This window comes from Dipodomys merriami, unplaced genomic scaffold (genome assembly GCF_024711535.1).
Source record: "Dipodomys merriami isolate MVZ:Mamm:240054 unplaced genomic scaffold, mDipMer1.0.p SCAF_22, whole genome shotgun sequence".
Lineage (NCBI taxonomy): Eukaryota > Metazoa > Chordata > Mammalia > Rodentia > Heteromyidae > Dipodomys > Dipodomys merriami.
In genome coordinates, this window is record NW_027203604.1 from 5,285,346 (window position 1) to 5,310,904 (window position 25,559).

At 35.7% G+C, this 25,559-nt stretch overlaps 1 protein-coding gene, 1 non-coding gene and 1 pseudogene across 42 annotated transcripts in view; 2 read left to right on the forward strand and 1 right to left on the reverse strand.

Moving 5' to 3' along the window:
- Positions 1-25,559, forward strand: part of Ptprd (protein tyrosine phosphatase receptor type D) — a 2,013,525-nt gene that overhangs the window by 1,246,152 nt on the left and 741,814 nt on the right. The gene's annotated exons all lie outside the window — the stretch shown is intronic.
- Positions 10,755-25,559, reverse strand: part of LOC138834914 (thiopurine S-methyltransferase pseudogene) — a 39,734-nt pseudogene continuing 24,929 nt past the window's right edge.
- Positions 24,064-24,171, forward strand: LOC138834961 (U6 spliceosomal RNA). Its single transcript, XR_011374310.1, has one exon. It is a non-coding gene; the product is annotated as a U6 spliceosomal RNA (small nuclear RNA).

The following is a 25,559-nucleotide window of genomic DNA, read 5'->3' on the forward strand; positions in this document are numbered from 1 at the left end:
CCAGTTAGAACGGCAAAAATCAAGAACTCTAACAACAACAGATGCTGGAGGGGATGTGGACAGAAAGGAACCTTACTTCATTGTTGGTGGGAATGTAAACTTGTTCAACCACTTTGGAAAGCAGTATGGAGGTTCCTCAAAAGACTTCACATAGAACTCCCCTATGACCCAACAATCCCACTTTTGGGCATTTATCCTTTATATATCAAAAAGACATTGGGTGGTATGCAAGTGCATAAAATGTACTAACTGAAATATAGTAGATTCAAAGCAGAACTCAAATATGGTGATTCCTTCGAAAGGCAAAGTCAAACTTCAACAAAATAAACACCAAGAAATGGGTACTTGAAACGAGTGGGGTGGGGTTCATTGGGGCGAAAGGGGGAGACAAATGAAGAGAAGAAGGGGAAAATGCAGCCAACAATTCAATGTATATCCCACAAAATTAAAAAGATTGAAGGAAGGGATGACTAGGTTAGAGAGGGGTGAGAATGTGGAAAGGGATATCATTAATCAAGATGCATTATATTCATAAACTGTTGTGTTAAATGACAACTGATTTGTGCAACTATTTAAAAATAAGTTGGAAGAGTGAGTCCTTGAAAGTAAAAGGAGTTAATAGACACTAGACACATCTCCATTTGAGCTGATACCCTACAACTAGTAAAGAATGCTTAAAAACTGCAGTAGCTACTTTAGAAAATAGCAGGTAGAAAAGGCCCTACTCACTTAGGCGAAATTTCTGAGCACTGATTTCACACCCAAAGAATAGCTATTTTTTTTTCTTGTTTTACTGTGGGCAGCCATTTTACCCATCATTACCTCAGGAAGATTACCAAATTCAATGAATAATGAGGGACATACCCTTTTAAGAAGGAAATTGCCAAATTTGTTATAACACCTCTCCTGTAGAGAGAATCTTACCTTCTGCACCCTGTGCCTTACACCAATCATCTGCTGGTCCCTCTGTCCATTAAATGCTGGGTCCCTTTTTTGAGGCTTTTGTAGGCTTTGCTTCTGTGAAGCTTAAATCATATGATTCTGCATTCAAAGTGCACCAGGCCAAAGCCCATACTTGTTTTGTGAACCTGCAGATGGTGTACACCACACACACACACACACACACACACACACACACACACACACACACACACACACACACACACACACACACACACACCATACACCATGAAAACGCTGGAGTGTTGAATTACTTGGTTATATCAAACAAGGGTGGAAGGGTATAAGCAGCTACCAGACCCCTTATTGCACAGGAATTATTATTAAATTCTGGCAGAAAAGAGAAAGGGGATGATATCAGCCTTTCATAAAACCCCTGATTTATCTTCAACCATGACACCGATGATCCATGCTAAATGTGAGCACTTCACCAGAAACTGTGATTTTATATACAGTGCTTCATCCTTCTTTTTTTTGTGCAATATTCCACATTGGTCAAATCCGAAGGTTTGGGTCTTTTAATTACGTAAAGAAAAAATCATACTAGGCTAAGGGAAACAGAATAGATTTCATTCTGTTTCTAAACTATTATGTTTAATGTTACTTTATCATAAATCAGTAGAAAAGTGCTCAGTTAACTTTTTGTTTCATTCCTTTCAACACTGGTGAGATTATGCACAGAGGAGAAGCTACCACTGTCAGAGTAGGAGTAAACTGCTGTTGCACATTTTACAGGATTAATGCAACAGGTTTGAATTAATTATTTATGTCCATAGTGAAGTGCAAGTTAATTCAGAGATTCTAGAGGGGGAGGGAGAGAGGGAACTAGAGACTAGTCTGAGGAAACAGAAAAGCCTGGTGGGAAGGAGACAAAAGGGGAAAGAATAAGGGGGAGGAAACAGAGGGAGAAGGAATCAGAGAGCATATGTGAAGGGTGCTGGTAGGACTTCCACAGCAGGCTCTAACTTCTAACTAAAAGTGATGCTGAGGAAATGTAGTCCAGCTACACTCTGAAAGAAAAGGAAATGAGAGTTGAAGGTGCAATGTTTTTCTGTCAAAGTGGGTTTAAGAACGTTATTTTTTAGACATGTCTTCTGTATAACACAATCAAAAAAGGTATAAATCCTGAAGCATGACAGGTAGACCTTTGGAAAATATCTGTGTCTTCTTCATTGAAAGCTTCTGTAGTCCAAGAAAGAACAATGTTCAGCTAGCAATGAAGACTCAGGAATCTTTCAAAACCCTAAAGATGCATACTTCTGAGTGCTTAGTGAGGATCTGGTTGTAAGTGTATGTACAATTCATGAAGAGTTTAGCAATACAGGATAGACAAAGTGGATGCAATCTATCCAGATAAGACATGCTGGTTACTCAGATACAAGAAAGAGAAAAGGAATTTTTTCCTGTATCATGATTTTTTTAACAAAATAATTTACTTTTTATTTTTTATTTATTTTGTAACAACTTACCCCTCTGTCCTTCTTAACAAATAAACATCACAAGTAAGACAGGAAATTAGAACTCTACGAATTAACTTCTTTCATTTTACTACAAAAATAGGCTATATTATCAAATATGCATCTAAAGAATAGAATGGTTGATTAGAATTCTAGAAAAAGTTGCTATACATACAAAAAGTTACTGTTGCCAGTGTAGTCTGATAAAAGCCAAAAATGTAAAAATTTCTATTTGATATGCATGATATATATCTGCTATCATCTCTGTTAATGTTATCAGGAAAATAAATTAATAAATACAATGTGTGTGTGTGTGTATGTGTGTGTGTGCGTGTGTGCGCACATGCACACCAGTACTGAGGAATGAACACAGACCTGGGTGCTGTTCCTGAGCTTTTTTGCTCAAGGCTAGTGCTCTACCACTTGAGCACAGCTACACTTCTGGCTTTTTGGTGTTTAATTGGAGATAAAAGTTTCACAAACTTTCTTATACACCATCCTAAAATTAGAACTGTCACTGATTTAGATATGTTGAATTTTATGTACAAATAGCCCTATAAATGTTAACAGGAACAATTTTATGTAATAGCCATTTGGGTCTTTTCTGAGCCAGCCACACAAATTTCATACCACATAAATGATCACATTTAACACTAACTGTATTTCACTGTGATACCTCAATTTGGGAGATGCTACTGAGGTTAATATGGGTCATTTAATTGCTTTTTCTTATTTCTTTTTGTTGTCCTCAGATAAAATAGTCACACTTGGAGAAGTTTACACATATGGTTTTGAGAAGAAAAATATATTTTGTATTTGGTGGCACAGATCTTCTCTATTATTCTGAAATGTCAGTCTATCTTAGAAGAAAAGCCTTGAACTTCAGCATCAGACTCACATAGCTTCCTGTCTTTACCACTCCAAGAATCAGTCTGTACACCCAATAGTTAGAGAAGTTTTTGTTTGTTTGTTTTTAGTTTATTGGAGATAAGAATCTCACAGACCTTCCTACCTGGGCTGGCTTTGAACCATGATTCTTACATCTCAGATTTTCCTGAGTAGCTAGGTTTACAGGCATGAGCCACCGGCGTTCAGCTTAGAGTGTTTTTAACAGAAGCAGAGTATATTGTCAGAAAAAGAAAGGGTATTTCTGACTTCGTTAATATTTATGATATATTTTACTATACTACATCACTTGAATCTTTGAGAAAAGAATCCCAATTCCTCATATTATATAAAGAATATCATCTATAGATATTAATATATATATGCATTATTCTATAGAGAGTTAAACATGATTTCATGATCTTGGAAACACTAGCACCAAGAGTGAACTCCATATCCAGTCTCTGTACCTTAAGGCAAGAAAAGCTTTAACCAGATAAAGACTCTTGTAAATATTTGTGATGGTTATTGGACCACCATCACTTCCAAGCATAGGAGATGACAGCTATTCAATTGAAGTTCTCAACAAAGAGCAAGAGAACATCAAGCTCAGGCAACATTGCCACATTTGACTTAACAAAATAGAACCCAATGAAGGTGACACAGAAAACTCAAAGTAAAAATATAAATTATGGTTGCAATAGAAATAAAATTCTATGTATCAAGACTGAGATGCGCCTATTGTGTCAGATAATCAATAATTCCTCTTCAATAGCCATTTACTTTCCTTCTTTAACTCTTTATTTCAGGAACTGTGGAAGTGTTGCTTTTTTCTCTGGCTCCATTAGCAATAAATTACATTTTGAGCAACTAAAATTATGTAATTGGACTTTTGAGAATGTTAAAAAAAAGTATTGTGCTATGCTCAAAGATCAAATAATAAAGAGAGAAATTTTACCTTCCTCTACTTGCATTGCCAGTGAAGATTTAATTTATTCCCAAGCAAGACCAAAAAGGAATAAATCCCCCATTCAATGACACACATGAAAAATAATCAAAAGTAACCATTTCACAAATTGAAAAGAAACAACTCCAATATCAATAACTTTGTTTTACTTCCCAAATTCTTCCACACTTCCATTTCTTCTTACATTTTTATTAAATTCATCATATCGCAAAGGACCATAAGGATTTACTCTTTAGCCAAGTTTTAAGGAAGTTATGTGGGGGGGGACAAAAACAGTTAACCTGCTGCCTGAAAACCTGAAACTACTCTTAGACTACTAAAGGACAATGATTTTCTTTTTTTTTCTTTTTTTTAATGTACATTTTTATGTACACTAAGTCACAAGTACATTTCCTCTCAAGCAATGTTCGCCTACTCTTTTGTTTTTCCCCTACCATCCCTTCCCTTCCATCCTCCCCAACTCCTCCCTCTCTCCCCCCAAGTTGTAAATTTCCTTTTCAACATAGTGTCTTGTACATCTCATTGTTGCAATGGGTCAACCTATATCCTTGTTTCAACATTTTGTTATTTCTCTTCCCTTCCCCAAATTAGAAAAATGTGTATACAAGATGCAGGACACCAGAATCAAATACAGTGAAAACAGGGGTTACACAATGGGGGAAGAACATACAAAAGAAACAAAAGAAACCACATAATATATTATAAGTATATTGAAAACAACAGCAACATAGGAAAAAACCTCTTGTGTCCCTATTTTGGGGTTCATTTTTCTTAGCACCTTCTTATATGGTCATATGCACGTAACTTTTGACCTTTTCTACTTGTCTGGTAAGAATATCCTACATGCATACTAGCCTGGCTTACTTCACTTAGTATAATTTATATATATATATATATATATATATATATATATATTCATCAGAGGGGCCTCTGGATTGGTTCCATATCTTAGCTATGGTAAATAATGTTGCAATAAACATAGTTGTGCTGGTAGCTTTAGTATGGCCTTGTTTGTGATCCTTTGGGTAAATGCCCAAAAGTGTGATTGTTGGGTTATAGGGGAGTTCTATGTGTAGTCTTTTGAGGAACCTCCATACTGCTTTCCAAAGTTGTTGAACAAATTTATACCCCCACCAACAATGCAGTAGGGTTCCCTTTTGGCCACATCCCCTCCAGCATCTGTTGTTATTGGATTTCTTGATTATAGCCATTCTAACTGGGGTGAGGAGGAATCTCAATTTTGTTTTGATTTGCATTTCTTTTATGGCCAGAGAAGTTGAGCATTACTTCATGTGTCTATTGGCCATTCTTATTTCCTCTTCAGAGAAGTCTCTAAGTCTTTAGCCCACTTGTTAATCCGGTGGTTATTTCTTTTAAGGATTTGTTGTTGGGGGATTTAATTTTGTGAGTTCTAAGTATATTTTAGATATGAGACCCTTGTCTATTGCATGTATGTATGTATAGAAAGCCCGATCTGTGGGCTTTCTATTGATCTTGCTACCTATGTCCTTTGCTATGCAGAAGCTCTGCAATTTCATGCAATCCCATCTGTCCAACCTTTCTTTTATTTGTTGTATTTCTGGGTTTTTATTAAGAAAACTTCAGCATGTACCAAGGAGCCCTAGAGTTTCTCCTATTCCTTCCTGTAATGTATCAGGGTTTCTGCTTTGAATTTGAAGTCTTTGATCCATTTGGAGTTGGTTCTAGTACAGGGTGAAATATACGGATCTAATTTTAGTTTTCTATGGGTGTTTAACCAATTTTACCAGCAACATTTACTGAAGAGGCTGTCTTACTTCCATTCTATTTCTTTAGCTCCCTTTCAAAGATTAGGTGGCTATAGGGTTCATTTCTTGGTCTTCAGTTCTATTCTGATCCTCAGGTCTGTTCTTGTGCCAGTACCATGCTGTTTTGATTACTAAGGCTTTGTAGAAGAGTCTGAAATTTGGTGTTGCTATTCCTCCAGCACTGTTCTTTCTGCTAAGGATTGCTTTTGCTATTTGTGGTCTTTTATTGTTCCGTATGGATTTTTGGGTTCTTCTGTTTCATCAAACAATGAGGCTGGGATATTGATAGGTATTGCATTGAATTTGTAGACAGCTTTAGGTAGTATTGCCATGTTCACGATGTTAATTCTACCAAATCAGGAAAACGAGAAGTTTTTCCACTAACTGAGTTCTGCTTTAATTTCCTTTTTCATGTTTTGTTTTTTTTGTTTTTTTTTAATTGTATTTTATTTTATTTGAGAACATACTGTACAGAGGGGCTACAATTACATGGGCAGGATAATGCATACATTTCTTACCAAGCATTGCAGCCTCCTCCTTTGTTTACCCTTCACTTCCCTTCCCCGCCTCCCCCCTCCCCCCACCCAATTTTACCCCCCTCCATCCCCCCAATTGTACCCCCTCCCCCCCCACACCAAAATTGTAAAGCTGGTTTTGACATGACATTTTGTACTTCTCATTGTTGCAACAGGTCCACCTGAATCCTTAAACGACTTGTTTGTCCCCATCTCCTCCACATGTTATACTGACATCAAATATAGTGAAAGCGGGGGTTACACTGTGGGGGAGGGACATACAAAGCAACAAAGAAATAATCTTATAAATGCATTAGAAACACATGCATGAAAGAAACGAAAACATTAAAATACATATTTAAGAGTTCATTTTCCTAACATCACATTATCTGGCCTTTTCCGCTTGACTCATACCTATACTAGATATTGCAAATAAGGGAAACCATGGGACCTATGCTTCTTTGGGCCTGGCTTACTTCACTTAATATAATTTTTTCCAAACCTTTCCATTTCCTAACAAATGGGGAAATGTCATTCTTTCTGATGGAGGCATAGAATTCCATTGTGTATATATACCACATTTTCTTGATCCATTCATCTACTGAGGGGCATCTGGGTTGGTTCCATATCTTAGCTATGGTAAATAATGCTGCAATAAACATAGTTGTGCTGGTAGCTTTAGTGTGGTCTTGTTTGTAAACATTTGGGTAAATGCCCAAAAGTGGGATTGCTGGATCATAGGGGAGATCTATGTGAAGTCTTTTGAGGAACCTCCATACTGCTTTCCAAAGTGGTTGAACAAGTTTACATTCCCACCAAAAATGAAGTAAGGTTCCTTTCTGTCCACATCCCCTCCAGCATCTGTTGTTATTAGAGTTCTTGATTTTTTCTGTTCTAACTGGAGTGAGGTGATATCTCAATGTTGTTTTGATTTGCATTTCTTTTATGGCTAGGGATGTTGAACATTTTCCTTTTTCATGTTTTTAAAGTTTTCATCATAGAGTTCCTTCACTTCTTTAGTTAACGCCTAGGTTTTTTTTTATGGGACTATTACAAGTTGCTTTCCTGATTTCAGCCATGCTCTTCTCATTGTTGGCATACAAGAAAGTCACTGATTTTTTTGAGGGTTAATTTTATACCCTGCTACTTCGCCAGTTTTCAATCAGCTCGAGTTACTTGGGAGTAGAGTCCATGGGTTTCTTTTTTTTGGGGTGGGGGAGAGTCTGGTCGTGGGACCTGAACTCTGGGTCTGGGCGCTGTCCCTCAGCTCTTCAGCTCAAGGCTAGCGCTCTATCACTTTGAGCCACAGCACCACTTCCAGCCTTTTCTGCTTATGTGGTGCTGAGGAATCGAACCCAGGGCCTCATGCATACAAGGCAAGCACTCTACCACTAAGCCACCTTCCCAGACCCCATGGGTTTCTTTAAATACAAGATCATGTAATCTGCAACGAGGGAGAGTTTTACTTCATCTTTCCCTATTTGGATCCATTTTATGTTTGCATCTTATCTTATTGCTCTAGCTAGGCATTCTAATACTAAGTTGAAGAGAAGTGAAAAGAGTAGACATTCTTGTCTCATTCCTGAATTTAGAGGAAATGGCTTTAGCTTTTCACCATTAAGTATAATGCTGGCTGCAGGTTTGTCATACACAGCCTTTATTATATTGAGGAACATCCAAGGATTCCCAGTTTATCCAGAGCTTTCATCATAAAGGGCTGTGGAATCTTGTCAAATGATTTTTCTGTATCTATTGAGATAATCATATGGTTCTTATCCTTACTCTTGTTGATGTGAATTATATTAATTGATTTGCATATATTGAACCAGCTTTACATCCCTGAAATGAATCCTGTTTGATCATAGTATATGACTTTTTGATGAGTTGTTGAAGTCAATTGGCCAAAATTTTGTTGAGAAATGTTGCATTGATGTTCATCAAAGAAATGGGTGTATAGTTCTTTTCTTTTGATGTGTTCCTGCCTTGTTTTCGGATCAGGGTTCTGATGGCTTCATAGAAAGAGTTTGGTAGTGAACTTTCACTTTCAATTTCATTGAAGAGTTGGAGGATTATTCGTTTGAGTTCTCCTTTGAAGGCCTTGTAGAAATCAACTCTAAATCCATCCAGTCTTGGACTTTTCTTGGGTGGGAGGGCTCTTATTGATGCTTCTATTTCCATGCTTGATATGGGTCTGTTAAGTTGCTTTAAATCATCGTGGTTTAGTTTGTGCATGTCAATATTTGTTAGATATTCATCCATATTCATACATTTCCATTCTCAAACTTATTAGCGTAAAGGTTTGAGATGTATTCCCTTATAATGTTCTGAATCTTGGTTTTTTCTGTGGTGATGTTTCCATTCTCATGTCTGAGTTTGTTTGGGTGTGTTCTCTTTTTTTCTGTTAAGATTTGCTAAGGGCCTGTCAATTTTGTTAATTTTATCAGAAGAACCAACTCTTTGTTTTGTTGATTCTTCCTTTGGGACTCTAATTCATTTAATTCTGATTTAATTTTAATTATTTGTTTCTGTCTACTGGATTGGGGTTTAGCTAGTTGCTCTTTATCAAGGAGCTTTAGGTGCCTCGTTAAATTGTTGGTTACTGATCTCTGCAATTTATTGACGTAGGAACACAGAGCTATAAACTTGCCTCTGCTTACTGCCTTTGCTATGTCCCAGAGGAGCTGGTAGTTTGTGTGCTAATTTTTGTTAAATATCATGAGCATTTGAATTTCCTTTCTGATCTCTTCTATGACCCACTAGTTGTTTAACAGTGTGTTATTCAGCCTCCATGTGTTACAGGATTTTCTTTGGTGGCTTTTTGTGTTGACTTCTAATTTTATTCCCTGTGGTCTGAGGGAATGCAGGGTGTAATTTCAATGTTTCAGAATTTGGACACATTTGTTTTATGACCTAAAATGTGGTCTATTTTGGAGAATGTTCCATTTGCTGCTGAGAAGAGCATGTATTCTTATGCTGCTGGGTGAAATATTCGGTAGATGTCTGTTAAGTCCAGTTGATCTCTGCAGTTGTTTAGCTTCAAGGTTTCTCTGTTGAGTTTTTTCCAGGTTGATCTATCCAGAAGGGATAGTGGTGTGTTAAAGTCCCCAACAATTAATGTCTTTGAATCTATGTGAGATTTGAGGGGTGGTGTTCCTTGGATCAATTTGGGTGCTCTGTTATTTGGTGAATAGACATTTAGAACTGTAATATCCTCCTGAAGTAGAGATCCCTTAATTAGTATGTAGTGACCTTCTTTATCTCTTCTCACTAATTTTAATTTGAAGTCTATTTTATCTGATATAAGATTGCAACTCCTGTCTGTTTATGGGGGCTGTTTGCTTGGTAGATTTTCTTTTTTTTGTCGGTTATGGGGCCTGAGCTCTGGGCCTGGGCTCTGACCCTCAGCTCTTCAGCTCAAGGCTAACACTCTACCACTTGAGCCATAGCTCCACTTCTAGCTTTTTTTCTGCTTATGTGGTTCTAAGTAATCGAACCCAGGGCCTCATGCATGCGAGGCAATCATTCTACTACTGAGCCACCTTCCCAGACCCTGCTTGGTAGATTTCATTCCAGCCTTTCACTTTCAGAATATGTTTGATTTTGTGGGCAAGGTATGTCACTTGAAGGCAGCAGATAGAAGGATATTGCTTTTTGATCCACCTAGACAATGTATGTCACTTAATTAGAGAGTTAACTCCATTAATATTGAGTGCTGGAACTGAGAGGTGTTTGTCTGTAGGAACAGTTTTTTTTTTGAAGGGGGGGTGGGGGCTGTGCCTTGACTTTGCTTGCTGTGATTACATAGTTCTTTGTGGGCTGTTTCACTGGCAATATCCCATTTTTGTGGTTTTCTATGTGTAGAACATCTTTGAGGATTTTTTGTAAAGCTGATTTGGTAGCAGTATATTGTTTCAGTTTTTCCTTGCTGTGGAAGGTTTTTATTTATCTTTCTGCTATGAATGACAGCTTAGCAGGGCAAATTATTCTTAGTTGGTAGTTATTTGTCTTTAGGGCATGGCATAGGTCATCCCATGCTCTCTTTGCTTTCATGGTGTCTGCTGAGAAGTCTGAGGTATTTAGATTGGCTGATCTTTATAGGTGATTGTTCTCTTCTCCCTGTCAGCTTTAGGAATTCTTTCCTTAGTTTCTGTTGTTCATGTATAGAAAAACATCTATATCATCTTTATTTTTCTGTAAGCAGATATAATTTTTCAAAAATGTAGTCAATTTCCCAATATTTATGTCATTCTTCAAAAGCATTAGCTTTCTCAAGGAAACTAATATTACATTTTGTCCCAAACAGCCTTCTAATTTCAGCATCTGTAACATAAAATAGTGGACCTGCATGTTTTGTTGGATCATAAGTTGAAACAGCCAGGAAGTAGTGGAACACTTTTCTTAAGAGAGACCATATTACATCCGTGTAACATTTGCGAACATCTGGATAGTTGGCGACTAATGCTCCTCTATCTATCCCCTTTATGGGAAGGTCAAAAATGCTGCAACAGTACAGTGAAATGTTTCCCAAAGAACTCTTAAATACCGTGGCCCCAGGTATTTTGGTCAGTTGTTGTTCTGAGTAAGAAAGATTTTGCTCCTTTAAGAAATTCTGGTATCCCAAGTTCACTGATTTCCATACCAACCACACTGTGGCCCCCATGATTGTGGCAAATCATTTCATCTCAACTGCTTCTCCACAAAGAGGAAAAAGTACCCTCAGTCCACTCTGGCCATTAAGAAAAGTCTCTAGATGCTTCCTTAATAGCTGATTTGCTTTTTCTTGATGAAACACAGTATCACTGGTCAGCCATTCTTTCACGGTTAGCAGTCAGGTCTGATGTAACTCAGAATCAGGGAACTCTTTAATATAAAGTGGTGCCTTTTGTGTCACCCAGTGTTTGTGGACTCTTATGTCTCCAATCCTGCTCACCCTGGGACCTGGGAAGGTTATCTTTTGATGGTAAGCAGCAGGTCTGTGGTTCTCATGTGGCTTACCTGGCCTCTGGCCCCATCCCTGTCCCCTCTAAATATTTTTTATTTAATTTATGATTATTGGACTTCGTGTCTTTGTCTTCACAATCATGAATTTTTTGATGATCAATGGGGGATGATACATTAGTGGGTTTCAATTTCGTTTACTTATATTTCTGTGAAGACTAACTTATTAACTTGCACAATTAATCAAGTGCCTAGAACATCTTAGAGTAGTTAATGGTATCTTAATCTCAAAACCACTATAATCAAAAGATATTAATGAGACTTAAAATTCAAGTTGGAACTAAAAATCTTTGAGATCTTATTGATTGGCATGTGTTTCTCCTTAATATGTACATGAATACTTTGTCATAATAAATTACTCTTTGTTCAACATTGATGAGGTTGTGGAGGGTGAGTATTTACCTTCAAATACCATATTATCTTTTGAGGTTAATTATAAGTATTTTATTAAAAATAGCAAAAGTTTGTTATTTCAAATTCCTATACATGTGTGTACGTGTGTGTGTGTGTGTATGCAGACAAAGCATCCAATGTTCATATGTAAGACAAATCTCACATTAGAAAAAAAAAGTTCATAATTTTTACTTTACTATTTAACAGTCTAGAAAAAAGTCTATAAGAATATAAAGAATATATAAAGTCTATAAGAATAATCATAATAAGTTAATGGGAAGGATTAAATGCTGGGAAAATAAGAGAGAAGACGGGAATTCAGTTTCTTTTACAATCACAATGTATCTAGTTGTAACCAGGTATCATTATTATTCTATTAGAAAGGTAAAATAATTTCATACAGTGCAACTCCTTACTGCCAAAGTTCTAACATGTGACATGTGTTCACAATATTTTGACCCAGATAATTCTACATAAAGTGACTTCACAGTCTGATTAATGTCAGCATTTCCTTGGTAATTAGGTTCAAATACACATGTTTCCCTCTTTACTGTCTCTGATTAAGTTTAGCCTCCTTCTGGACATGTACTAGAGGGAAAAAAGGATTGGAAGTATTTTTTTCTTTCTCTAGTTTTGTATCTTACTATGAGAATTAATCAGCAGTACTGTCCAGAGGTTGGGTGGCAGTTTAGCAAGGAAAATGAGGCCGTCATCACAAATACCTTCAGTCTCTGCATGTATGCACGTTGATTCTGGCTGATTTTTTTTTCAAACAATTCAATCCAGAGGTAAAGAAATCAAATGTTCCTCTGAACTAAAGAATTATATAGGAAGTAATAAATCAAGACACATTTCATTTATTTTTCGTTTGTATACAAAAATTGTAGAGGTGGGGGAGAGATGCTATTGTTATATTATTGCTTATAAAAAGCTTAAAAGAGATAGTTATATTGTAGCCCATCCATAACCTCTGGAGATTACACTCTGTTAAATCTATAGAATTTTTGTAATATTATAAAACTATTAAACACTTACAATGTATATTACAAAGTAGCTTATACTTACAAAGTATCTTAGGGAACAGGAATAAAGAGTAAGTACACATACAGACAGACACACAGATCCATGGTTTGATGTAACACATAGTATGTTGAGAAGATCAGCAACAATGAAATAAGTACAGCATATTGCAAATTGGCTAGTGAGACCAATTATGAATGAAACCATAGAGGTTGGAAGAAGATAGGAGTACTTCAGGACAAGAAAAGTGAGGTTGCAATGAGGCCTTATAGGTAAACGACTTCAAATGTCAAATATTTTGTTCTCAATAACTTGAGAAATTATTATTTTGCCCAGAGAAGAGTCAAAGAGGCCTATTTGGTGGCTGCTGATATATTCCAAATGAGTAAGCTTAGACTAAAAACAGGTATGTGAGAAGTGAGGAGTATGTATGTTCTGAAAGTTAAGCCACCAGAATTGTTGATGGAGTTACCAATTGGACTACAGAGAGGGAGTTCAAAGCATAAATGTAAGAATAATATGAAGCTGGAGGCTGGTGGCTCATAAAACTGAGACTGAGTCTTTCAGGAGACTGAGATCTAAGGATCATGGTTGAAAGCCAACCTGGGCAGAAAAGTCCAGGAGACTCTTACCTCCAATTAACCACCTGAAAACTGGACATAGAACTGTGACATAAAGTAAAAGAGCAATAGTCTTCAGCAAAAAAGCTCAGGGACAGCACTTAGGCCCTGAGTTCAAACCCCATGACCAACAACAATAACAACAAAAAGTATAATTTTTAAAAAAAAAATATATGAAATGATTGTAAAATGTTGACTGTTAGGGGGTAAGCAATGTGAGGATGAGGGGGAAAAGATAGGGCAAAGAGGGTGAATAGAATCAGAATACATTATATATGTGTGAAAATAACATCACAAAACCCACAAGGAGAAAGTAAGGGAAAGGGAAAGATAAATAGGATTAAATTAAACCAAAGTAAGCATATGCATGTTTAGAAATATCACAATGAGATTCATTTGTACAGTTGATGTATGCAAACAAAAAATAGGTTAGAAGAAGAATTCTATGAAATATTGGAAGTTTCAATTACCCAAGATTACAAGAAAGTTGGAGAATTTCACACTCCTGTAGTACTCTCATTTAATATTTCTAAAGTCCCATTCTTTATTTCCCATCCCCAAGGTTCTACTTCTCTTAGTCCTCTACAATTCTACTCTTCCCCTGATTTTATTTCTCTATATTCTACCACCATACATGCATGGGTTTGAACCTTTTATTACAGTAGGATATAACCATTTCAATAGAACATGTTATAATCTTAATTCTGGTCCATTTTATATCATACAGTTGAGGTTTGGGGAAGCATAAATGATTTTTCTAGTGAATGGTTCCTGTACTTATCTAACTAGGACAAATGGAAGAACATATGATAGCTTAAGAGAAGTAGAATTGGGGGAGGACAATAAGAAATAGGACTTTAGAAATATTAAACTGGAGTATCCTGCTGGAGTGTGAAAAGCTCCTTCTTGTCCAAGCCATATATAGTCTCATCCTGTTCCCTTTCTCCTGCTGGTGCCAATGTCCTTGGGGAAGAACAGAACCCTTCTTCATTTGGCATATGCATGGGCAGCTCAGCCCTGAAAGTGTATTGTAATAGCATACATTATGGGCTAACTGAAGGCAAATGACTACTATTGTATAGCACTGTAACAGTTAATTCAGATACCCAGTGTGCTCCAGTAATGATTATGATCCAGCACATAGGATTATTTTCGTGAAATTTTTAGAAAGTTCTATATTTGATTTTAGCCAAATGACTGAGATAGTTTTAGAATTGATCCCAGAGTCTGTAGTTAGCATATGTTCTTCCTGATTGTTCTAATCAGCTAAATACAGCAATCATTGAAGAAAGAATGTTATGCTTCTTCTCTTACCCCCAAAATAATATTAAATGCAAGTTCTCATGAATTCAAAAATGAAATTTCTTGTGACCACTTATGATTTAGAAGGCTTATTCTCATGCACATATTACTCTTGTTGTCTCCAAAATCTATTTTTTTTTGGGGGGGGGGTCCGGTCATGGGGCCTGAACTCTGGGCCTGGCCGCTGTCCCTCAGCTCTTCAGCTCAAGGCTAGCACTCTACAACTTGAGCCAGAGCGCCACTTCTGGCTTTTTTCTTTTTGCTTATGTGGTGCTGAGGAATCGAACCCAGGGCCTTAGGCATGCAAGGCAAGTGCTCTACCACTGAGCCACCTTCCCAGCCCTCCAAAATATTTTAAAGAACTCTCTCTGATTGTCTTTTAATATATAGCCTTTACTCAGTTCTTCAGAGTGAATTGATCATCCTTTATTGAATTGTTACCAAATTAGAGTTATTCACTTGAAGATAATGTTGGTTAATATTTTGAGTGCATCATGAAATATGCAATATGAATGCCCCAGGCAGCAAGTTGTTAGTGAAATAAATTTTAAGAAACTTGACAAATAACCTAAGAAAGAGTTTTTAAATATTTATATCCCATCCTTATCTGTAATCCTCCCTATTCCTGGCATGAACTCTACGAACTCTGTTTCAATGGGTCCAAGGTATCTTCTGCCATTTGTGTTAATTAGATAAGTATAAGAACCATTAACTGAAGAAGTCATTTATGCCTCGCAATTGCATGATAAGAAATAGAACCCAAATGAAGATCAACTAATAACATATCTTCCATAGAAATTGTGATTACTATAGTGACAAAAATCTCAATTTACACAGGCATGGTGGTCGATTCTAGGTAAAATTCAAGCCACTCTGCAAGCAGTAGTGGGAGAATTTCCGTTTGAGACTTGCCTCAGCAAAAGTGTAAAACCATACTGTAAAAACAAATTGAAAGCAAAAAGACTGAGGTATAGCTGAATTGGTAGAAAGTTTGACTAGCAAATATGGGATCTTGAGTCCAAACCCTAGTACCACAAATAGTATTGAATCACTACTACCTTTAGTTTCCTACACTGAAGTTTTATCAACTAGTTTATATTGTATATTCTCTCTATTCTCACTGTAAATGAAGTCTTTTCTGTTTTTTTTTATTATAAAGATACTGCACAGAGGGGTTAGAGTAAGATAATGAGTACATTTCCTATCCAGCATTCTTACCCGCTCTTTTGCTCCCCCCCCCCCCACTGCCCACCCCCTGCTGCCGAAGTGGTAAATTTCATTTTCTTCATAGTGTCCTGTACATCTCATTGTTATAATGGGTCAACCTCTATCCTTGTTTCAACATTGTGTTATTTCCCTTCCCCTCCCCAAATTAGAAAAATGTATTTACAAGATGCAGGGCACCAGAATCAAATACAGTGACAACAGGGGTTATACCATGGGGGAAGAACATATAAAAGAATCAAAAAAAATCATGTAGTACATTAAAAACAACTTTTTGTTGGTTTGTTTTATTCTTCTTTTTAATGGTACTGAGGTTTAGATGTACTGAGATACTGAAGCCTTGTGCTTGCTAAACTAGGCAATCTACCACTTTAGCTACAACTCCAGCTCTTCTGGCTTTAGTTATTTTTAGATGTGTCTCACATTTATTACTTGCAATAGACTTGAACCACAATTTTTCCAAAATCTGCATTCCCAGTAGTGAGGATTACAGACTTCAATCACCACACCTAGATTTTTTATGGAATTTTAAAATTATATAACAAAGGTGACTGTTTAGCTTTATATGTTTGCAGACATATAAAATTGTTTGATAGTACACTAATTCTCTGAAGTATGAAGAGGAAAGGATTTGGAACTGGCAACATTACCCACAGTTCATTTAATTAAGACTGTCTATTTGGTTAGGGACAAAGTAAATTCAATGAAGCATTAAGATCCAACATCCCTTTAATTAAACTGAAAAACAGACTGACTTCTTCTTAGATATTGTTTATTTTTATTAATAGAATGAGAATACTATTTCTCCAGAGAAAGTATCACAATTTCTTTGAAATAGAAATACTTCTATGCAGCCGAATTATATATGCTTGAGTTTGACCCATGTCACATCTAGCTTAATATTTTATGAAAACAGATGCTTGAAATTGTAGCTACTCAGGAATCTAAGATCAGAAGATCATGGTTTGAAACGAACCCAAGCAGGAAAGACTGTGAGGCTCTTATCTCCATTTAAACATTTAAAAGTTAGTAGAGCTAGTAGAGTGCTAGCCTTAAACACAAAAACTCTGAGATAATACCCAGAACCTTAGTTCCAGCTTAGGAGTGGCAACAAAACAAAACAAAACAAAACACAGATTTGTCAAAGTATGAAGTGCTATACAATTGTTATCATTACTGATATTTTGTGTGGCCATTTATTTACTAGCAGATGGTACAAATGGGCTGTCTTCAAATCATTAAGGATTTAGGAAAATTCAAAACTTACAAAACTATTGTCTTTTACATAAACTCAGTATCTGAATAGACGAAACAACTTCTGCCCAAATGAGAGAAACATCAAGCACCCTTTCAAGTCAATTAAAGCAAAACACACAAAGGATTAATTTCATTGATACCTAGTCTGTGATTTTTAAAAAATGTTTAATGTCAGAACTCATACATTTTACTATATAAACCACTATATAGATTCATCACCCACCCTGTCAAACTCATAGTTAAATTACTAATTTGTTCTAGTAATCTGAGTTGACCAGTCATACAGGATACTTACATGTCAGAGAATATTTTTTATCAAGGAATTAGTTGAGCATATACTGATACTTCAGCTAATTTCAAAGAGCACTGGTTAACTCTCCAGTCTTATGCATAATCTAAGTAAATATTTGAAAATGAAGTTCTCTACAATGTGTACCCTTAAATTTACAAATTGAAATATGTGATGTATATAGCAAATTGATTATATATGTGTACATATATATATATATAGTATCGTGTGAAGTTTATACAATGACAATACAGCCAAACCCTATAATCTGTTCAAAGGAATTTTATTGTTTAAACTCTTCTATTTATAGACAATATTTCAGACATACTTGCTGATTCACTGCACACATCTGAATGGGCTAGAAAAAAAGATAGTTGTTTCTTTAGCTATTAGATGTGCCAACTTAGAAAGATGCTTTCATTTTATCATAAATACTAAAATCTAAAAACATAGAGCCAAATTGAACTAAGAAATAAATTCTATCCAAATTAAATAACACAGGTCAATGTAAATGAATAGGCATGATTAAGAATAGCATAGATAAAGATTGATTTCCCTAATTGTAAGTTTTAATTCCCATTTTCTATTCCTATCTTATTTCCCTTCTCCTTTCCTAAGTTTTCCATATTTAAAAATAATTCAAGTTTTTAAAATAAAAGATTTACTTCATTTTTGAAAATATCCAACCTTTTGATATGGTATCTACACCTGTAATCTTAGCTATCCAGGAGGCTGAGATTGAAAAGATCTTATTTTGAAGCCAGCCCAGGCAGAAATGTCGGTGGGACTTTTATCCCTAAAATATCCAACAAAAAATTTGGCTGAAGCATGGTTCCATTGGTAGGGTGCCATCTGAGCAGGAGCAAAACCCTGAATTCAAGAGCCATTATGCACTAAAACAAGGAAAAAGAAAAAATCCACATGATTATTTCTATAGTATACAAAAATATAATTTCTTATTTTATAAAAAAGTTAATTACAGGATCCAATAAGTGGCCATTTGATTTCTATGCTTTAGAGTCTGCACCTGATACAAAGAATTTTAATTAAATAATGATGAAACTAGCAACTGTGAAAATATCTCAGCAACCCAGTGCATAAATACAATCAGGTGTGTTTAGTTGTTACCAATACACAACATTTGGGGTAAAACAATGCCTAAAGTCAGTAGAAAAAAAATCACAAAAATTACTATATGTAGATATTTAATAGGTTCAATCTAAAACAAAGTAAGTCTCAGTGAGAGGACTATAAAAAGTATGCCTGCTTTGATTTTTGTGGAATTTAGTAGAGCACTCTATTCTCACAAAGAATACACAGTGACTGTTCTGCTTGAGTTACAAACCATTAAATTAGCAACACACTGAATGGGAAAGATAGGACTCCAAAGAAGTCAAAATATCTATTCACATGCTTTCTGGACATTTTAATGAAAATTGACTGGAAGAACTCTTCAAGTTTATGGGAAATGTTTGTTTTGCCTTGTCAACAGATGAAATACATTCATCCTCAAGCCAGTTTTCTGTATTTTAAGTAAACATTTTCAAGATTTGGACTTAGTCCTACAAAAGTGCTCATTACATTGAAATTATGTGTCTCATTTAAGTATTCCCACTAGAGATCTCAAAGTGCCTGCAAAACAGTATTATCTGGTACAGTAATATATCGCTATTACTTAATCCAATGTGAAGAAACGTATCTCAGTCATGTAAAAGCACTGTTTGTGTGTGTATGTGTGTATGTGTATGAAATAGTCAAACATTTGATCTCAGTTAAATAATATAATAAGAGAAAACCTAGTAAATGAGTGTGATATAAAGTAGATTTTACATGTAAGATATCTTATAGTTTTATAAGGAGTCACAGTTACTCTGATGAATGGGAACAGTACTCAACGTGATGAGCAAAATATTTAAATCTTTCAGCAATTTAAATACATCTTGGCTCTAAGTACATACATCGTTAACCCTGGTAAAGGGTAAGGGTGGAGGATAGTAACTAAGGAACTAAAAAACTCCATTCACAAATACAAAAAGAAGGGAAATCAATTAACAAAGTTATAAGAAATGAATAATGAGGTTATTAATAAATAGTGTCTCATAATGGGACTATTTGTAAAAGAAATAGCCCACTAAATGTGCTTGATGAAGATATGTGGTGAATCATTAAATAAAGCTGTATAGACATTTTCCAAGTAGTCTCTTTTGTTGTCTAATTGATACGTATTCATTTATTGTGTTTCTTTATTTCAGATTAGAGAAATCATGTCTCACGTATATTCACTTTTTATGTATTTATGTATTTATTTGTCGGGCTTGGGACTTGAACTCCAGGCCTGGGAGCTGTCTCTGAGTTTTTTCTGCTCAAGGCAAGTGCTCTACCACTTTAAGCCACAGCATCACTTTCAGTTTTCTGGTGGTTAATTGGAGTTAACTTGAATGGACTTTCCTGCCTGGCCTAGCCTTAAATCATGATCCTCAGATCTCAGCCTCTTGAATAGCTATGTTTACAGGCATGAGCCACTGGCACCTGGACACATTTTTTAACTAAGATTTATAAATTAAAAATTTTAGTCAGATCATAGATCCCCTCTAAACTGTTAATCCTTCTAGCATCTCTGTGTTATGACCAATATTATTCAGAAGATATTAGTAGCAATTGCAATTTAGTTTTTTAATTCCACGTGAAGCACAAATACGGTGCAGGTTCAATATTAGTTGAATTCTTTCAATCAGCAATTCTTACCTAAGGATATATCTTCTAATGAGTTCAAACAAGAAGCATTTATTGACAAGTATTTTTGCTACCTGCTAGAAAACATTTGAGCTGACTTAGGAAATGCAAGGTAAAGTCCATATACCTGAAGTCTTTCAAAAATAGGATATATGACCTTTAACAGACAATAGCACTGTCAGCACATTGCTAACTTACAGGCAGGTATGGAAGCTATGGGAAATTGAAGGGAAACTAAACCATAATGTTAAGGGACTAGAAAAACAAAAGACAAATCTCTATATAAGGTGATTCTTTTCATGAGTCTTGATGGACAACTACAAATGGATCTAACAATAGTAGCATTAACCCATCTTGAACAGTGAGATGCTCCTATGACGGTAACTTGACAGGGTAATTTATAGCCAAGCAGGGCTTTATGACATTGACCACACTGCTAAGGGACGACCCAAATTATCTAAGAAGCCAGTGTGCTAATGATGGTACCAAACTATTGAAAGATCTAGTCTCAGTAAGTTTATATTATAATTAGTAGTATCTTTTAATGTCTCTTTTCCTGTAAAATGGTGAGAAGATTCAGAGAGGCACAAAAAGAACTAGAAGATAATCTAGATGGATTATTAGCAGAGGGAGAGGAAAGAAGGAAATAAGAAAGGAAACTTGGAGGAAGGAAGAGACAAGGAAGCAGTTGCTCAGCATAGCAGCTTGTTGTCCTAAAGAGGTAATGAAGCAGTGATGGGGTTTTAGTGTTTGTGTTACTTTCTGCTGTCAAGTATGTCCAGTGGTTGGCAACTTTTGTAACAATTTTGAAATCTGTAAAACAAGGAAAATTGCCCAGATTTGTGACTTCTTTGTGCTTTTCCTCCTATAACATTTTTTTGATGCAAACATAAAGCCATATAAACTGGGAAACAGCACAACAAGGCTGAATGGAAACTGGCTGATTTCAAGTTTATTATTTGAGGTCAAAAAGAAATGAGGCTTGAAATAGCAGCCACCAGGCCTGAACTCACCAGGAATCAAATGAATCAGATTTGGTGGGAGCTGAATAGTTTGCTTTTTGCTAGTTCTTTGTATTTAAAAAAAAAAAAAGGCAATTTTTGAGCCAAGATTCTATAATTGCTTGGTTTTTTTCCAGTCTTATAATTGTCCTGCAAGCAAGTACGGCTATTTTGTCATTTCTTTTTTTTTGTCGGTCATGGGGCTTGAACTCTGGGCCTGGACGCTGTCCTTCAGCTCTTCAGCTCAAGGCGAGCACTTTCCCACTTGAGCCACAGCGCCACTTCCTATTTTGTCATTTCTGTATGGGTCTCATTTCAGTCTGCATTTGACCAATCATATTAGAGATATGTCATAAATATATTGACTATGAGGTGGTATTTTCTCTGTTTCAACATTTATTTTGCTGGGCATAGCCGGTTAATGCCTATAATCTAATTATTCAGGAAGCTGAGATCTGAGGATCACATCTCAAAGCCAACTGGGCAGAAAAAAAACCTTAAGATTCTTATCTCCAATACACTACCCCAAAAAAAGCCAGAAGTGGAACTGTGGTTCAGGTGGTAGAGTATAGAGCACTAACCTTGAGCAAATGATGCTCAGGGACATCTCCCAGGCCCAGAGTTCAAGCCCAAGGACCAGCACATGCATGCATGCTCATGCCCGCATGCATGCACACACACACACACACACACACACACACACACACACACACACACACACACACACACACACACAGAGCAAAAATGTGTTTAGAGAAATCTAAATATTCCTAGTTTAACAAAAGGAAAATAGAGAGAGAAAGAGAGAGAGAGAGAGAGAGAGAGAGAATTGGATGATGGATGATAGCCAGAATTTCACTTATAGGTGTGATTAATATGCAATGAAGATTACCTTTAAAAATCTACTTATTTTCTCTAGACTGGTTCAAAATTTTCATTACTATCCAAGAAAATGTCTACTATTATATCAATTATATCTATGCCATAATATTTTTTTCATACCTAATGTGCAATTTAACTTACTAATAATATCCTTGCTTCTTAACATAGGTATGCAAGTAAAAATTCATTTTCACAGTGTTTATGCTCTGCCTTACTAATCCTAATAAACTTCCTGGGCAGGTCACTGACACTTCTTAGCCTTGAACAAAACATGCTTGTAAATATCAGTACCTACCCAATGGTCAATTTAATGTTTTTCAAGAGAAACTTTAATTAGACTCCACTTCTGTCATTCCAGGTATCTGACTCAATTTGATGTATCATGCTTCATTATGAATATTGCTTTTGAAACTTGACAAAATGATTTTTAATTTGTTCTAAATTTGCATTTTATGACTTTGAAATCTCCCCTACCAAATGTGATGGTCCTTTCACACTAAAAATATTCCCTAGTATAATTTGACACACAAAATCAAGGTATATTCATTTGTTGGGAAAAATTCAGGTTTTACTTTAGAAGGTATACTTACTTTTTGAAACTTGCTTTTCATAATAAATTATATGGTCAGTTTTGGGGGGATCTTTTTTGGTCCATGGGTTGATGATTTACCAGCAACATTTGGCTTTCTTGATACCACTGGGACAAGTTTCATTACTCAACATGAATCTGATTGTATACACATGAAGAAGCAGATTTCCATATCAGATTTCTAGACTTTCATTAATCTTGCATAGCCTATAGCAGGCAGTCACTTTCAAGTTGATATGTGACTTATTCTACTGAGAAGTTAATAATACTCTGTCACATGTGAGGAGCTTTCGAAAAGGTGTCAACTGCCCACGAAAGAGAAAAACCAAGCCATCATTTTATCCAAGTGTAGAATTACTACTGACCTAGAAGCTATGCGACAAGGGACCATGAGCCTTTGAATACATGACTGTCCTTAAATATAACTGCAAATGAAAATAGTATTTTAAAGCTTATTAAATAGAAAACTCTTATGTTAAAAGGGAATTCTTCACAAATGATGCAGTTTTACTTGGGCACTCTTTTCTCTCTAAGGATCTCAGGCTTAGGGAAAAATGCAGTGAATTTGAGAGTCTTATGGCAATGCCATTGTGCACATATTTTAATTAATGAAATTTAATTTCTCTTAAATAGCAATAACTTCATTAGCAGTGACATATTGCCCTTTTCATAAAATGATTCATTGCATCATCATTGGGAGTGGAGTTGAGTTTGTATGGAGTATCTAGGGGGAGATGAATTTTCCCAGTTTGTCACACCTTGCACACAGCCCATATACAACAAAAATATTGATTGGGGTTATGGCTTACGCGGTTTTTGTCTGTAAAATAGAATGTCATTATATGAGAAATGGGATTTTAATCCAGGGTTCTCAGAAAGCTGAGAACTACCACATGCCCATGCTCTCCAATGCAACGTTTCAAGTTGGGAGGAAACTTAACAATCAAGCTCAATGTCCCTTTAATCATTTAGCTAAAATTATGTTTGCCATGTATGGAAGACCAAATAAAATCAAAGATGGATCTCAAATGAAAAAAAAAGGGGTAAAGAGAGAAAAGTAAAAGAGGAAAAAAATATAGAGCAATACTTCTTGGTGATTTTCAACCAAAACAGACTGCATTCACAAATTTGGGACATTTACTGATTCATCTATGTTTATTATAGTAAGATCTATTACTGTCTGCTTCAGCAACACATATACTAAAATATATTAAAATTGGAATGATCCAAAGAGATTGGCATGGCCCTGGTCCTAGGATGACACAAATATTCATGAAACATTTCACATTTTAATTGGAGTATTATTCGGTCATAAAAAAGAATAAAATTGTGTCAGCTACAAGAAAAATGAGTAAAACAGGAAATCATCTTAGTGAGTGAAATAAATCAAGCGCCAAAAGCCAATTACTGCACATTTTCATTCCTATGTGGAATCTAGGTCTCAAGTGATAATGATAATCATGATGAAGAAGAATAACAATAAAGACAAATCGCACATGAATATGAAGGGAGGAACTATGAGAGTGAGGAGCAGGATGAGGGAAGAGATATAAGAGAGAGTATTAGAAAGTAAAGAGTTTTGAAGTACATTTAAAGTACATTTCATGAGTATGTATGGAGACAGTATTTTGAAGCCCACCAAATACTGTTGGAAAAGCAGTGATAAAGAAGGAAGGGAAGGTAGAAGAATATTAGGGAGCTGATGCACTTGTTCAAAGTATATTGCACACATCTATGAAATTTTCACAGTGCAACACACTTATTCTTTTAATGATTCTTAAGGAAAAATTCATCAAAGACTTTTTACAATCTGATTAAAAGTTAATTAATAAATCAATCAAAACTATTATTTAAAAAGGCAGGTCAGCCTTTTGTGGGTAGATATCCCTATATATGGCTGTTGCTTTTTCATATTGGAAAACTAGAAACATACCTGATGAATAACAATAACTCTTTTCTAATATGCCACCACAGACTAGAATTGCTTAGGGGCTAAATAACATTGCCCTGTACATGAACTAAAATATGTTTAGTCAGACGACTTCAGGGATAATGATTTAAGTAAAAAGACATTTTGTCCTATTTTCATGTGTAATTTGTGACTATGACACTATGTCTTTCTCTTTGTGTTCTAAGGTCTCTCTAAATTATCTTGACTTCTAATCAAAAGTTCAGACTAAAAATTATATCCCTTGGGGCTTCTATATTTTCTATCAATTCTATTTTGCTTTACCAATAAAAGCTAATTATAACAGTATCTATGAGGTAGCATTTTGTGAAAATTAAGTGAAATAATTCATAAGAGTAATTACTACTTGGCACTTAATAAGCAAGGAAGATGTGCTGGTTTCAGTGATATTTTAGACTCAAGCAAGGGAAAGTTTCCAACAATGACACCAATACTTAGAAGTGTTTAGACTCACATGCCACGGAAAATGTTGAGAAGATCCTTGGGAAGTTTGCACTAGATAATGGGTCCCCAAATTTGGAGATGTAAAACAATTTTGGAAGCCTGTAAATTTCAGAAGCTATAAAATCAAGGTATTACTCGAAGCCAGTTCTGTCAGATTCCCACCCCCTGCCAAGACTTGAGTCTTGAGAACATGGATTATTACCATTCTCTTCTGGTTCTCATGATTAACAAACCAACCACCTGTGCAAGTACAATCTCATCCAACTC